At 38.6% G+C, this 15,511-nt stretch overlaps 1 long non-coding RNA gene across 1 annotated transcript in view; it reads right to left on the bottom strand.

Moving 5' to 3' along the window:
• The window catches only part of LOC141585576 (uncharacterized), a 236,329-nt gene extending 220,944 nt beyond the window's left edge, over positions 1–15,385 (bottom strand). Inside the window, exons 1-2 of the long non-coding RNA XR_012519111.1 lie at positions 15,119–15,385; positions 12,859–12,921 (exon numbers count right to left, since the gene is read on the bottom strand). This is a non-coding gene — a long non-coding RNA (uncharacterized LOC141585576). The remainder of the gene's footprint in view (positions 1–12,858; positions 12,922–15,118) is intronic.
• Between the last annotated feature and the right edge of the window lie 126 nt (positions 15,386–15,511).

Here is a 15,511-nt window from a genome sequence, read left to right as displayed (position 1 = left end):
ATTATAAGATTCCTGATGCCTTCCTAGCCATGCTTCCTGCACAGCCTGTGAAACCATCAGCCAATTAAACCTCTTTTCTTTATAAATCTCAGGTATTTCATTATAGCAGTGTAAGAACAGACTAATACACTCCCTGAGTCCAAAGGGATTGGAGAAAACATTCATTGCAGATAATAAAAAGTGATTAAGCAAACTATTCTCTATGTGCTACACCTTATCATTTTGTGTTAACAGTTAATGCTTTGTTAAAACTAAAAATTATATATGCTTGTTATGTTTTCCCCACCATGACTAACAACACTTCCTTCCATTTTCAGGGTAGCATTTCTTTTTGTGGAGCTTGTTTTCTTTTGGTTCAGTGTAGTTTGTGAGTCTGTTATCATTTAATAAACTGATGTGTGAGAGGCAACTCAGATGCTGCTAAAACGCAATTGAAGAAGATGCAAATAAATGTAATGATATCTTGTGTTTATGGATTAGAAGAATAATATTGATAAAATGTCCATACTACCCAAAGTAATCTACAGATACAATGTAATCCCCATCAAAATGCCAATGCTACTTCTCAGAGAAACAGAAAAAATACTCCAAAATGTATATGGAACCACAAAAGAACCCAAATAGCTAAATAAAATCTTGAGTGAAACAAACAAAGCTGAAGGCATGACACTGATTTCAAAATCTACTACAAAGCTATAGTAGTTGAAACAGCATAGTACTGGCATAAAAACAGACATATAAACCAAAAGAACAGAATTGAGACCCCAGAAATAAATTTATACATTTATGGTCAATTAATTTTTGACAAAGGTGCCAAGAACACACAATAGGGAAAGAACGGTCTCATTGATAAATAGTGTTAGGAAAACTGGATACCCACATGCAGAAAGAATGAATGGGACCTTATCATTTACCATATGAAAAATCAACCCAACATGGATTAAAGACTTAAATGTAAGACCTGAAACTATAAAAGTGCTAGAAGAAAACATAGGAGGAAAATGCTATGACTTGGTTTGGGCAATAGTTTGTGGATATGAATCCAAAAGCACAGGCAACAAAAGCAAAACAGACAAATGAAATTATGCCAAATTTAAAATCTTCTGCATGACAAAACAACAAAACCAAAACCAAAACAATCAACAGAGTGAATAGACAACCTATGAAATGGGAGAAAATATCTGCAAACTGTATATCTGGTAAGGGCTTAATATCCAACATATAAGGAATTCAAACAACTCAATAGCAAGAAAACAAATAACCTGATTAAAAAATGAGGGGGAATACTAACAAAAGCAAGGCTCAAAGGGGTAAAAGAACTTACCAAAAGTCACACTGAATAGATATTTCTCAAAAGAGCACGAATAGCCTACAATATATTTTTAAATGCTCAACATCACTAATCATTAGGGAAATGCAACTTATATAATTTGCATAATAAAACTATAGTGAGATATCACATGTCAACCAAAATTGAAGCTGCTGAGGCAAAAATAATTTGACAAATTATTTCTGCATTCCAGTTACTGCAATGGAAGTCGAATGTGAGGACTGGACTAGGAAGACACATCAACAAATTAGGGAGGGTTCTAGAGTCTATTACAAGTGAGAAGGCTTTTATAGGAAAATTTAGGAGAAGGTAGGGGGATTCCCATAGTGGAACTATCACTTTTAATTGGACAGTATTAAACAGACAATGCAATCTAGATGCAGATTGCAATGTACAGGCTAAAATGTCTATATGCAAGCCAATCAGTAATGCTTTATGATTCAGAAATAAATCATGTCATTTTCAGTGTCAGTAAGATACGCCTTAACACATTAACAATGTGAGGAACTCATGATCAGATTCATTACTAAGGGACAGGATGTCAACATGAATCGCAAGACCGTCCCAAGGTGGGTTAATTTGGAACCCTGTTTACTTTTAAAGTGAACTATCAAATGTGACCTGTAGGTTATTTCCTCTTTTGATCAAAAATCTTCCCATGGAAATATTGCTGCTCAATCTCTGCTCAAGTTAGAGTGATAGACATTGTTCATTTCTCACCACTGGGAAGGCCCATTCCCAGGAAGTCATGTCCCTCAGCAAGGAGAAATAACCTTGTTATCAAAGGCAGGCAAGATTACTAGCAACATGGGGCAGGTCATGACACAGGCTACATGTTACCTTCCTGAAAAAGGAATCATCACCAGTCACTGGGAGACATTAGCTGTTGATCTCAAGGAATCTAGTATTCAGTACAAATTGTAGGCAAATAACAAAAAAAGAAAATCTCAAAAACAATGGGCAGGTCTAGAATCAAAAAGCAGGTATACTACAGTTTTCTTCTGAAACTTAATTATTCTCTCTCCAGTCCTCCTTTTTTCACCAAAGACAAATAATGATATCCATTTTATTTGCAATGTAAGTTTTAATCTTATCATAATTGGTCTAATTATTTGCATAAAGTACAACAAAAATAGTGATTGGCCACATAGGCTCTTTTAATGTGACTTCGCTGGAACTTTTTCATAAGGGATTTTGGATTAGACTTTTAAAAATCCCTTCAGGCTAGGGAGCCAAGCCAAGGATTCACCATCAGACTGTGCCTATAAAACCTCTATAAAATGGGTTAATTTCTCCCTTCCTGAGGTGCCCAAAATATCTTGAAGTTCCTAGCCCTGTCAGAAATTGAACATTCTTTAATTACCGCAAGGTCAGGAACTCCGTAAAGGAGCTCTATGTAGACAAGGTACTAGGCCAGTCTTTTCCAAGTCTATTGGCTTTACAAAGTCAATTTCAATCTCTCAAAGCAGTCTTTTCATATTTGAAAATATGTCATTCTAGTCAAAGCCTTGGTAAAATAACCAGTGTTTCCCATGTGTCTTAAACAATTGTATCAAACTTATGCAAATAAATATATTGCCATAAAATAAAAACACTTATAGTTTCCAAACTCTCTGGAAAATTTAGGTAGAGAGAAAAAGGTAAATCTTTCAATTTTGCTCCCAAAAGTATACTTTACCCAATTGCTATATCAATAGCTCAAATGAAAAAAAAAAAATCTTGACCAGAAAACAAAATATTAAAAGAATCAGCAATGTTTCAAATAGTCATAAAAATCATTTTAGCCCACTATCAGTTTAGTTTCATGTAATTCTTGTTTTGCCTGATGTGGGGTTTGCTGTTTTCATGAATCTATCAGTTTATTGTTAGAGTTATGGAAGTTTTTATCTAGTACATTGATCTGAAAGTTATCAGCAATCTGCGTTCAAGAGTGCCTGTTAGTCTTTTCCATTAAAAGCATTCAGACTGCAGCTCATTGTAAATGCTTTTAGGAAAGAATTTGAAAGAATAACTGTGGATAACAAAAACTTAAAACAGTCGTGGTTAAAATCTAATGGAAGTTTCCAATTGACAAGAAATTTAGTTATTTCTATTATATGTGGCATTTTAAGAAAACAAACAAAATCATGACTGACTATCACATCATGACTTCCAGCCTTTTATAAATTTCATGTATCTTAAGAATATCCATATTAGTAATATATCATAGAAATATAACTTTAGAAAAGATTTAACATTGTCAAAATTATGACTCATTAGATTTTTATGAATTTATATAATTTGGGGGATATTTATATCAATAACATGTTCATATATATAACTGAAAGAAGATGTAGTACCATCTATCATTTGACAATGTTTCTCATACAATTTACCAAATAAGCCTAATCACTAATATCTTTACAAGAGATATTCTTTGAGGTTCTCCAGAGGTCTAACTAGAAAACCCTAAAGTTAATTTTAGGGCAAACAACTTACTTTAGGAGTTGATTTTGGGGAATTTTGTCAAAGATGTCAAAAGTTCTAAGCATTTGATCAAAACGGAATCACAGGTCACTGTTAATTAATACTTACTTAACCAGAGTGGTAATCAAAAGACTTCAAAAGCAATACAGAAAGTCACAGAGATGTAAAACCCTAACCCTTTAAAGCAACCAAAACCAAGTAAGGATAACACAGGAATTATCTTGATAAAACCAAGTTTCAAAAAGCAATAGATCTCAGAATTTAAAAATAAAACCTGGGGAGAAATGACAGATACAGGTGAGGGGAAGGAAGGCAGCAAACCACACTGCTATGTGTGTACCTATGCAACAATCTTGCATGTTCTTCACATGTACCCCAAAACCTAAAATGCAATTTAAAAAAAATAGATACATGTATGAAAAAAATAAATAAATAAATAAATAAAATAAAACCTTTTAGGCCGGGCGCGGTGGCTCAAGCCTGTAATCCCAGCACTTTGGGAGGCCGAGGCGGGTGGATCACGAGGTCAAGAGATCAAGACCATCCTGGTCAACATGGTGAAACCCCGTCTCCACTAAAAATACAAAAAATTAGCTGGTCATGGTGGCGTGTGCCTGTAATCCCAGCTACTCAGGAAGCTGAGGCAGGAGAATTGCCTGAACCCAGGAGGCGGAGGTTGCAGTGAGCCGAGATTGCACCATTGCACTCTAGCCTGAGTAACAAGAACAAAAAAACTCCATCTCAAAAAAATAAAATAAAATAAAATAATAAAACATTTTGTAATTTTATTAAAAGAAAATTAATACTTGACAACAACCTTGTTGTTATAGAGGACCACATTTCCTTTAGAATTATAGCCAACTTAATCACACACAAAATTTTTTTCATACATTCTTTTCTCACAAACCTTATCATGACATACTCAGACCATCAAAAACATGATTGGACTTTCTGTTTTGTCTTATATTTCCCTTTCTTTTAACCAGTCATTTTACTTTAGGACAAAATTTTACCATATGAGATTCTTTCTCATGTAAAATTATTCTCTTTGCTTTTTAACCTTCCTTACCAAAAATTCATCTTCATATCCATAAGCTTCTTCATATTTTTCTTTCCTACTAACTGGTTCCTTTTTAATCTTGTTCCCCTTTCCTTCCTAAGTTCATATTTTGAAACAACCTTTAAGGAACCTACAAATTAGACAAAGTTATTCTTTCTTTCTCAATAAAGAACACATTTTTGTGACTTCTTATAATGTTTTCTCATCAAAAACACCTCTTATTTTTGGTACATTATATATAAAATTGCATATAAATATTAATTAGAACTTTTAACTCTTAGTAACCTTACATTTTAGTGACAACCTAGGCAACAAGAATCTTTGTCACAAAACAGTATCTTATAAATGAAAACCATTTTATACTTTTTAGAAACATGTTTTCTTATACCATGTTTACCTTAATTGGAAATGACCCAGACATTGCATGAGTATCTATATTTAACATAGCTTTAAGATTTCCAATTACACAAAAAGTTCCTTTATAGAAGTGTATCTCACTGACAGTTATCTCATTTATTTTTAACAGCTTACCTAGAATATTTATGAAAACTGAAATATTAGACAAAGCTAGTCATCATTTCAAGTTATTTTCTGGATAACCACTTTTATAGCCTGTGAGTATCAGGTGTTCACTTAAGTAAGAATCTTAAATTTATAGATTTTTTGCCAAAAATTCAAAAGATGGTTGTTTTTATTAAGCTAGTCTTATTTGCTAAAAGATCTATTTAGGTGATATGAATTTACAGAGTATGTTGGCTTACTAATTTATAAGTGCTCATTTATTAATAAACCAATTTGGTACCATGTAAACAATATACAGACCTGTATACATGTACACATAAAAATACAAACAGATGCAGATAAAGATTTTATAGCTTTGCTCTTAAAATTTGTTTCATGAGTCAAGTAAAAGTCACCAACTTAAAAGGACAGTTTAATTAAATTGTGCCTCTGGAAATAGAACAAGTTAATCTGTCTTCCATGGCTGAAGATCTTACTGAGTATAGCAAATTTACATCTCAAAGCACAGAGACACAATTTAAGTTTTCTAAAAGGCCAGTGAAGTTTTATATCTGCAAGGGACTGTGAGGTCTAGCAGAACATTTAAAGAATATTGTTTGATATTGGGTAGAAAGTTTAATCAGGTTAACTTCCCCTTTAATGGAGGTGGCTGTATATATTTTACTAATGTACATGGAAGACTGGGATCATAATGGTCTGGCAAAGCTATCAATAAATAATCAGATGTGTCAATCATTAGTCCCAGTTTAGAAAAACATTTGTTGTGTCTGTATTTTTAGACTCTCAGTGGTTTCATTCTCACTCTGTAGTTGTTCCATTTGTTCCTTCTGTTTTAAATTTAAATACATTTTGCTCCTCTTGAAATAAGTAAATGGGTGCATTGTGAAATTCCAAAAGTCTCTCCCTAAGAGATATATGGGAGCCCAAGGAACAAGCAGAAAGGAATCAATTCATGACAGAGAAGATGAAAGAACAGGGGTAGACAAGGAGGAGCCATGAGGAAAAAAGGGAGAGAGCCTTCTAAGTATTTTTCAACTAATGTACAATGGTTTGAATAATTTTGCAATATCCTTTTGTTTACCTCTAGATTGGAGACAATTTTTTTAAAGAATTTTTAGAAGCTTCCAGGTGCTGTTTGAAGTAAGTCTCCCATTCAGTCTGGTTCTAAAACCAACTGTTTCCATTTGTGTGCACAAATGCATTATTTTAGGCATTTTGAAAAGATCTCCATTTTAGCTACTGCTGCTGCTAACCCAGCCATCCTGGGTTAGATGGGTCCACTTATCTAAGTACTTTCAAGTAAAAGAACATGATACCAGCTGGTGTCAACAGAGGTTGTGTACATTCAGTCTGGATGCATTTCCCATCTTGGCTGCTGTGAGCAAGACAAGCTCTAGAGTCAGTTGTGCTGCATCCGGTGTGCTTTTTGTAGTGGGTCACGTGTGCTCTGTAGTGGGTCAGATGTGCTTTCTTCTGGAGTTCGCACAATGGGCTAAAAAGATGTTTTTATGTGTTTTGGACTCCCAAGTCACCTCCAAAGAAGGTTCAGTGTGCTCAGGGCAAGAGATAATCAATCTTTCTAAAACCTCCAGGCTGAGCAAAAAGTTAACAGTTTGGCTAGCGGGAGTGAATGTCTCTTATCTTTGGAGCAAGAGTGCCCTCATGTGATTGAAAAGGAGAAAGCTAAGGAAAGGTTGTCTGACCCCAATCCTCCAGGGAAACAGTTCACTGAGCTGCTATTTTATCCAGCCCTAAAGTTCCCAATAAAACCCTTCCCTTGAATTGGTAGCAGTAACTCTCATTCTGAAAGAGTCGTTGTACCTTCTGACCAAGGAGGAAACTAGCTTCAATAAACCAGAACTTCAGCCAAGATGTGAGGGTTCCAGGAGGAACCTATCTGTAGCACCCAGCAGAAGCATTTGAATTTGGGAACACAATAGGTTCATTACTGGTACATGCACAATGATCAAATCCCACATTGGATGGTCCAGGGAGACTGCTCCGGAATGCTGGTGATTATGCCAGAATGTCAACCGAAATTAAGGCACATAAGGTAGAAATAATTTGATAAAGGTGCTTTGGAAGCCAAATGTGAGGATCAACCCAGTAAGACACACCAACAAAGTTTGGAGGGTTCCAGAGTCCATCACAAGTTGGAAGACTTTTATAGGAAAATTTAAGAGAAGGTGGGGGGTGGGATCCTTCACAGGAGTTGTCCTTTTTCATTGGAGATTACAATATAAAAGTTATAATCAGGCTGGGTGCAGTGGCTCACACCTGTAATCACAGCTTTGGGAGGTCAAGGCAGGCAGATCACGAGGTCAGGAGTTCGAGACCATCCTGGCCAATACGGTAAAACCTCATCTCTACTAAAGGCTGTGGTGGCAGGCGCCTGTAATTCCAGGTTCCAGGGAGGCTGAGGCAGGAGAATTGCTTGAACCCGGGAAGCAAATGTTGCAGTGAGCCTAGATAGTGTCAATGCACTCCAGCCTGGGTGACAGAGCGAGATTCTGTCTCAAAAAAAAAAGCTACAATCATTGGATACAGATTGCAACATATAGGCTAAAATGTCTATATGCAAGGCAACCAGTAAAAGTTTGTAACTGGAAAATAAATCAGCATCCTTTCCAGTGTCAGCAGGTTATGTCTTTATTAGTTCAGTAACAACTTGAGGAACTCATAAGCTTCATTAATGAGCAACAGGATGTCACCATAAATCATAAGACCTTCCCAAGGTGGGTTAATTGGGAGCCTGCTTACTTTTAAAGTAAACCGTCAAGTGTGACCGCTAGCCTACCACACCTCATACCCATTAAACTGGTTATTATAAAAAATATGAAAGATAAGTGTTGGCAAGGATGTGGAGAAAAGGAAATCTTTCCACACTGATGATAGGGAAGTAAATGAGTACAGTCATTATGGAAACAATATGGAGATTCCTTAAAAAACTAAAAATATAACTACCATATGATCCAGCAGTCCCACCAAGGGGTATATACCTAAAAGAAGTGAAATCAGTATGTTGAAGAGATATCTGCACTTCCACAATCGTTGCAAAATTATTCACAATGACTAAGATATAGAATCAACTTAAGTGTTCATTACCAAATGAATGGATACAGAAAATTATATATAGATATATATCTCCAGTAGGACAATATTCAGCCTTTAGAGAAGAAAATCCTGCTATTTGCAACAACATAAATGAAACTGGAGGACATTACACTAAGTGAAATAAGCCAGCCGCAGAAAGACAAATGCCTTATGATCTTACTTCTATGTGGAATTTAAAAGAGGACTCACAGAAGCAGAGAGTAGACTGGTGGTGGTTACCAGGGGCTGGTGGTGAGGAGGGCTAGAGGATGTCTGACAAAGTATACAACGTTTCAGTTAAACAGGAGGAGTAAGTTCAAGAGATCCATCATACATAACATGGTGACTACCGTAAATAGCAATATATTATGTACTTGAAAAAATACAAAGAGAAATTTTAAGCATTCTTGCCACAAAAAGTATGTAGAGTAATACATCTGTTGAATAGCTTGATTTAGCCATTCCATAAAATATGTATGTATCAAAACATCATGTTGTATACCAAAAATACATACAACTTGTATTTGTCAAGTTTAAAAAACGTTTCAAAGGAAGTCTGGCATTTTCTGCCTTTTGGCCTCAGAATATAGCAGATCATCAACCATCTCTATGTAATGATTTGACTCTGATTCAAAATGGGATAGCCAGAAAACAGTGAAGAAACACTATTTTTTAGGACAATGGTAGTGATATATATTTAGGGATGCAGACATGCCAATGATTTCTGTCACAGAGAGGCCAAGTTTTGTTAGATATCAATCAAAACAGCCCTCAGAGAATGACATACATCTGCCAGGCTTGTCAAAAGAAAAATGCTTAGAGTCTCCCTACTAAGTTACTTACAGAAGAGAGTTTAAACGAAATAGTGCATTTTCTGGATCCCTGGGGAACAAAACACAATCAAATGTAGTTTACTCATTTGGATGTCTAAAACTGCTGTAAAGTGAACTACTATTATCTCCATTTTCAGATGAGGAGACTAAAGTGCAAGAAGCCTGATGAGAGAAGGTCTTGATGTATGTGTTGGGGTATACGTAGTTTGCTGAGAGGTGATGGCAACAAACACCGAGCCATCCCCAGGCAGAAAACTGCTAGAATAGTAAACAGTATGTGCCAGTCCATGCACTAGTTAAACCAGTTCCCAAAACACAGGATATATGACCTTGTCCCCATTGCTGACTCACAAAGAGTGTTTTTTTAGCTTATTTCTATCTTAGTAGTGAGCAGGCACTATCTGCCTGTTTAGTCTATCTTTATTTTATGAAGAGACACTGAGCACCTGCTTATTAAAAATAATCACTTGTTCACAAAGAATAAATATGTGTGTGGGTCAGATTTTGCTCTGGGCTATTAGCTGGGAAAGGCCATGAAACCCCTGACAGTCCCACTCTGATCTCACTTTTGCACTCTATCTTGGTTTGTCTCTTAATTTCTTCAGCACCACCTGGGTTGGGGTCTCCATGACCTAGCTGGTCTCAGCAGAAGCCAAATTCCTTGCACCAGATTTCGCTAGAATCTAAGTTATAGCAACCATTGCTATACATTGTTATACAACTTGTTCCCTGTCCCCTTTTCCAGGTCTCCTCCCTACTGGAACATCTTTCTCAGACCAATTAAATGTGCACACTTTGACCTGTGGCCTCAGGTGTCTTCTTTACAGTGCCCAAGGATAGATGTGTTCCTGGATAATCTGAGCTAATATGTTGAAAACATATTTCCAAAGTACACATTACAGTGGTGTTATTCTGCACTGAGCATAAACAGTGTTCAGCTGTGTGCTAAGCTGAAACAATAGCCACCTGGTCTAATGCTATTCCTGAGGAAATAGGCTTCAAATACTAAATATGAGATTTGAAAATCAATCACTGGAACACCACTCATTCCTAAATTGGGGCCATAAGTCACATAAACTCCCCTTAATTATGATGAGAATAAAATTTCGTAACCATAAGTAAATCTTATCTAAAAGATAAAATCTATGTTTGTTTGTTTGTTTTTAGATAGGGTCTCCCTGTCCCAGTTTGGAGGGCAGTGGCACAATCACAGCTCAGTGCGGCCTCCACCTCCCAGGCTTAAGTGATCCTCCCAACTCAGCCTCCCAAACAGCTGGGACTACAGGTGTGTATCTCCACAACTGGCTAAATATTTTTATTTTTTGTAGAGACTAGGTTTCACCATGTTCCCTAGGCTGGTCTCAAACTCCTGGCTCAAGCAATCTACCTACCTTTGCCTCCCAAAAGGCTGGCATTACAGGCATGAGCTAGCACATCTGGGCTGTTTTAAGCTCTTAAAATTAAAATCAACCATTTTTATTCACATATGACTCATGAAGAGATTGTTTTCCCCTTCCAACTACAAATGTCAGCTGACTCTCTTCTCTGTGGCTAATTGATGTCAGAAAAGGCACAACTCAAATGTATACAGCAGTGAAAACTTCATCTTTCCTTCACAGGAGCTAATTGAATATGGCTCCTCATCTTCGTCCTGGCATGCAGGCATTGAGTGTAAGAAAAAGTAACAGTCACTAATGACAACATGAAGTGGGCACTAGTTACTAGATTTGGGATAGATGGTGCCATAGAAGAAATTAAACTTATATTGTTTCACAGATGGACATGAGGCAGAGGCCGAGAGACGTGGGAGAACAGCCTTGAATTTGAGAAACAAAGGGACATTCCTCACCAAGTAAGAAATAAATGACTTTTCATCCTAGAGGTTGTTACGGAAAAATAGAACCCTTTTATTTGTTAAACAAATAGTCCAAATGTGCAGTATGCTTTATACGGACCACAGGTAAATATATTGGCTATGGTATTCTTAACGAAACCCATTACAGTTCTTCTTAAAATATGACCTTCTATATATCCATCCATTTGATTAGCCCAGGAGGAAACAGCCCAAGAAAACCCTGTCATTAGAACACATACTTCATAAAAGAATGGATATCCCATATTTAAGCTATTCTGACCCCATTTCCCTGTCCAGTGACTGTGTATTGTCTTTGTTTCATGCTTGTACCCACCTGGGTGCTAAACTCTTAACCAATTCACGAAAAAAAGTAGTTCACAGCATGTTTTTCAGGGTTTGTAAATTTATCAAACATTTGGGACGTTTTTGAGGAGGTACTACACACAATTCCACCATCTCTTTTATCTCTTTTCCTTCGCCTTTACCTTTTTCATCAATCTCTTCTACCCTATTCAAATGAATTCGGTATTCCCCTCTGTCAGTTAGGAGAGGCTGGGTTGTTCTGTGGCCAAAATAATCCAAAGACTAGTGCATTAATACATCTCATTTACAGAGGAATGAGGAATGAGTACATTGATGTACTTCCAGAGTACTTATGGAGATTATCTAAGCCTAAGCTTCGCATTCATATCTTTTATACCATGAATAGGTATTCAGATACTAAAAACATTATAGTAAGGTAGACTTCATGGTTTCCTAAAAGGTAAAGTTAACTTTATTTTGTCCCAATGGTTCCTAAATTAGTATTTGCTTCTGAATCAAAAGATAACTTTAAAAAATTTCAGTGTGTGAGCTCTACTTAAAAACATTTAGATTCAGTGGATTTGATGTGGGGTTCATGACTTTTTTAACAAGCTCCCCAGGTGATTTTCCAGGTTTGAGAACCACTCCTCCAGTTCAGGGGTCAGCAAATCTGTGAGCCAAATTCAACCAGCCACCAGTTTTTGCAAATAAAGTTTTACCGGAATGCAGACAGGCCATTTGCTTGTACAGGCATTGATCGACTTACGACCTATGCAACTTATGACCCTTCGACTTTAGGACCACAATCGCTAGCCACGACTGCTCCGCGTCTGACAGCGCAAACGTTGCCCAGCTGGGCGTACGACAGTGCAGACCAGCTTCTGGCAGCATGGCCATCTCCGCGTGCACCATTTCAACTGTACATAGAGCCTACTCAACTTACGACCAAATTGTGTTACGACCGTTTCGCGGTCCTGACCGCAGTCGTAAGTCGAGCACTACCTGTATATGGTGTTGGGGTGCTTTTGTGCTATAACAGCAGAGTTGAGTAACATGAGAGAGACTAAAGACTGAAATATTTACTATCTGGTCCTTTGTAGAAAAAGCTGGCTGATCCTGCTCTTTTCTGTTTCATAATAATTTTCAGTCATATTATTACTTGTGATGGGAACTAAGTAAGGCAGTGTAGATAATTGCTAATAAAGACAACACCTAGACTGACTTCTTTACAGTCATCTTCACAAGATGATCCTTTTCAAGACATAAACAGCCAAATTATTTTCTTCCTGAGTTACACTGACCCCTAATGGTCAGTGTTAGAAATGTTAAATAACAGCTACTTAATCACAGTTGTCCCCTACTGTTAATAAGTTCCTAAAATTGGGGTCATACTCACAGACTTTGTAGGAGACTTTAGACGTCAGAGTTCACTTGGTAGAACTGCACAGGATCAAACAGCCTGGGAAAAGGGAGGCAATTTTAGTGAGAACTAGAATCCTTTCGTTTTGCAGAGTTCCTTTCTCTTCAAAGACTGTTTCTCAATTGTAGCATTTCCAAGTATACAGGTCATTTATTCCAAAGTGATAAATTTTCTCAGGACATTTTGATCATTGGTGGTGCCTTGTCTATCTCTAAAGTTGAAGCACAATACTATCAATATGGTCAAAATTACATGTGTCTCCACTATGATGAACTGTGAAGAAAGCGCATAGAGGAATTTGGATGCCTGTAAGCAGATATTGAGATGGTTACCAATGGGGATCACACATATGTTGGCAATAATGAGATGGCCGAGGTGAAACCATTGTTTAACCTTGACTACTAATTAAAATCCACTGGAGAGCTTTTAAAAAATAATGATGTTCAGATCTCAACCCCTGGAAATTCTGATATAATTGGTCTGGGGTGAGGCCCACGCAGCAGTCTTTATTTTTTTAAGCACTCCAGGTGATGGTAATGTACTGTCAAGGTTAAGAACCATTTTCTTCTGCTGTAGCAGTGCTTCCCAAATTTTAATTTGCATTCAGATCACCTGAGAGATCCTTTTAATTGCAAATTGTGATTCAGGAGGTCAGTGATACTATGTGAGAATCTGTTTGTTAACAAGCTTCAGGGTGATGTTGATGCTACTGCCTGAGGACCATGCTTTGGGTAGCAAGGAAATAAATTATCCCTAGCCACAATTTTTATGCAGTCTCAGTATTTTGAGATCTTACACTACATAAGCATCACCTGTGAGCTAACTAAATATGCAAACTGTCAAGCTTCCCAAATTTTTAACCAAACGTCCCAAGTGACTGTGAGATTCATAATCTGAGGACCAAATACATACTACTCTACCCAAATGATATTTATTCTACAAATTCCATTTAAAAAAAAGGCAGTAGCATCGTTTATTAATTTACAGGCTGCCCAGATCAAATTCAGAGAAACTTTTTCTTACTTCAGGTCAAAAAACATAGATAACACCCTCCATGGGCACTGAGGAAGGAGAACTGTGCAGACCCCAGGCACAGTGCCTGAAGCGTAACTCACCGCTTACTATATCTAGCTTATAGGTATAACCAAACTTAGTTCTATATAATCTTTCTATATAATCACATAGATATTGTAGTCAGAGCTGTACTGACACATTTAGTGCTGATTTATAAAATCCTTCCATATAACCATTGTGGTAGTTTGCAGTAGGAGGAATGCCTAAAGCAGTCACAGAACAGAAGCAGTACATGGGAAAACAGCCAGACTAGGACAAGAACCAAAGACCCAGGCAGTGGCGTCCCTGCCTGAAAGGGCATACGCTGTACGGCAGGCTTGGAGCAAGAGCCTCTCCTCCTGATAAAGGAGTTGTGGTACCTTGCATCCAGTTCCTGTGGAAAGCCGGCCTCAGGCCTGAGATCTTGGAAATAACCGAGGGAGAAGAACCCTCTGGTGTGACCAGTCATGGCAGATGTACACCCTGTCAGTGTTTTCTCGCTTCCGTGCTAGGTCAAATCATCCTTCCACAAAGAGCTTAAGAGACGAGCACAAGTCTGTCAGTTCCCACTGCACTGGCTTACAGTAGTATCCTTCTATCAGAAATCCTTTGAAGTCTCCAGCCCCAAGACAAGAAGTGTAGCGCAGGACACCTGTTGCACACAGCCCACCTCCTTGCCTCAATGACCTAATGGGGGGTGGACCCCTTTCCTGTACACGACCCTCTACTACTGCGAACGGCTCGGCCGCCTATTGTGCACAGACCACCTCTCTGCCCAAGTGACATAATGGGGTGGCCCCCACTCTTGTGACTCACGCTTATGCATGCCCTATTACTAAGCCTACAGATGATGACCTCACTCACGACCCTTCCCCCTGCTTGTAGCTAATAAATACAGATGCTTCTGGGCATCTGGGACTCTCGCTGATCTCCGCTCATAGGTTGTGTCCCCTCCCCCAGTCCAGCTGCTTTTCACCGGTTCTTCAGTGTCCTGTCTCTTTACTTCTCGGATCCTGCACCTCAGCACAACGTAAGGGACACCCCACGACGCTGTGGGGCCCTACAACCCTACAGGAAATGAACCGCCATGGGTTATCTTAGGTCTGTCCAAGGAAGACCCCGAAAGAATGAACAAACATTAGTAAAGACTAGAGGATGCCTAAAGTATCATTGCATTACTTACAGCTGGGCAAGGAGTGAGCAACAGCTAGAAAAGAGCTGCATCAGCCCTGGTCAAGGGAGCTGAAGATTAAAGATCTCCAGTGCAGGGTGCTGTGGATGGGGTTGCCAAAGTGACAGCCGCAGCGGAGGTAGAGCAGCTGGGACCCAGCCCTGCGCTCCCTGGGAGGGACGCCGGCCGGGAGCCTCGAGTGGGGCTGAGACAAGGCAGAGACACCCTGAGTCAGAGCACCAGTCCACACCAGCGTCCCATCCACTGCTGGTCTCGCACAGTCGCCACGCGCCAGGTCCTTCCGGAGAGCCCGCTCCCGCCGCCCCGCCCCCCGCCGCGCCCCGTCCCGCCGCCCCGTGCCGCCCCGCCGCCCCGCCCCGCCCCCTGCCCCGCCCCGCCCCCCTG

This window comes from Saimiri boliviensis, chromosome 9 (genome assembly GCF_048565385.1).
Source record: "Saimiri boliviensis isolate mSaiBol1 chromosome 9, mSaiBol1.pri, whole genome shotgun sequence".
Lineage (NCBI taxonomy): Eukaryota > Metazoa > Chordata > Mammalia > Primates > Cebidae > Saimiri > Saimiri boliviensis.
The sequence above is the reverse complement of the archived record's forward strand: the minus strand, read 5'-3'. Positions and strand labels throughout refer to the sequence as shown.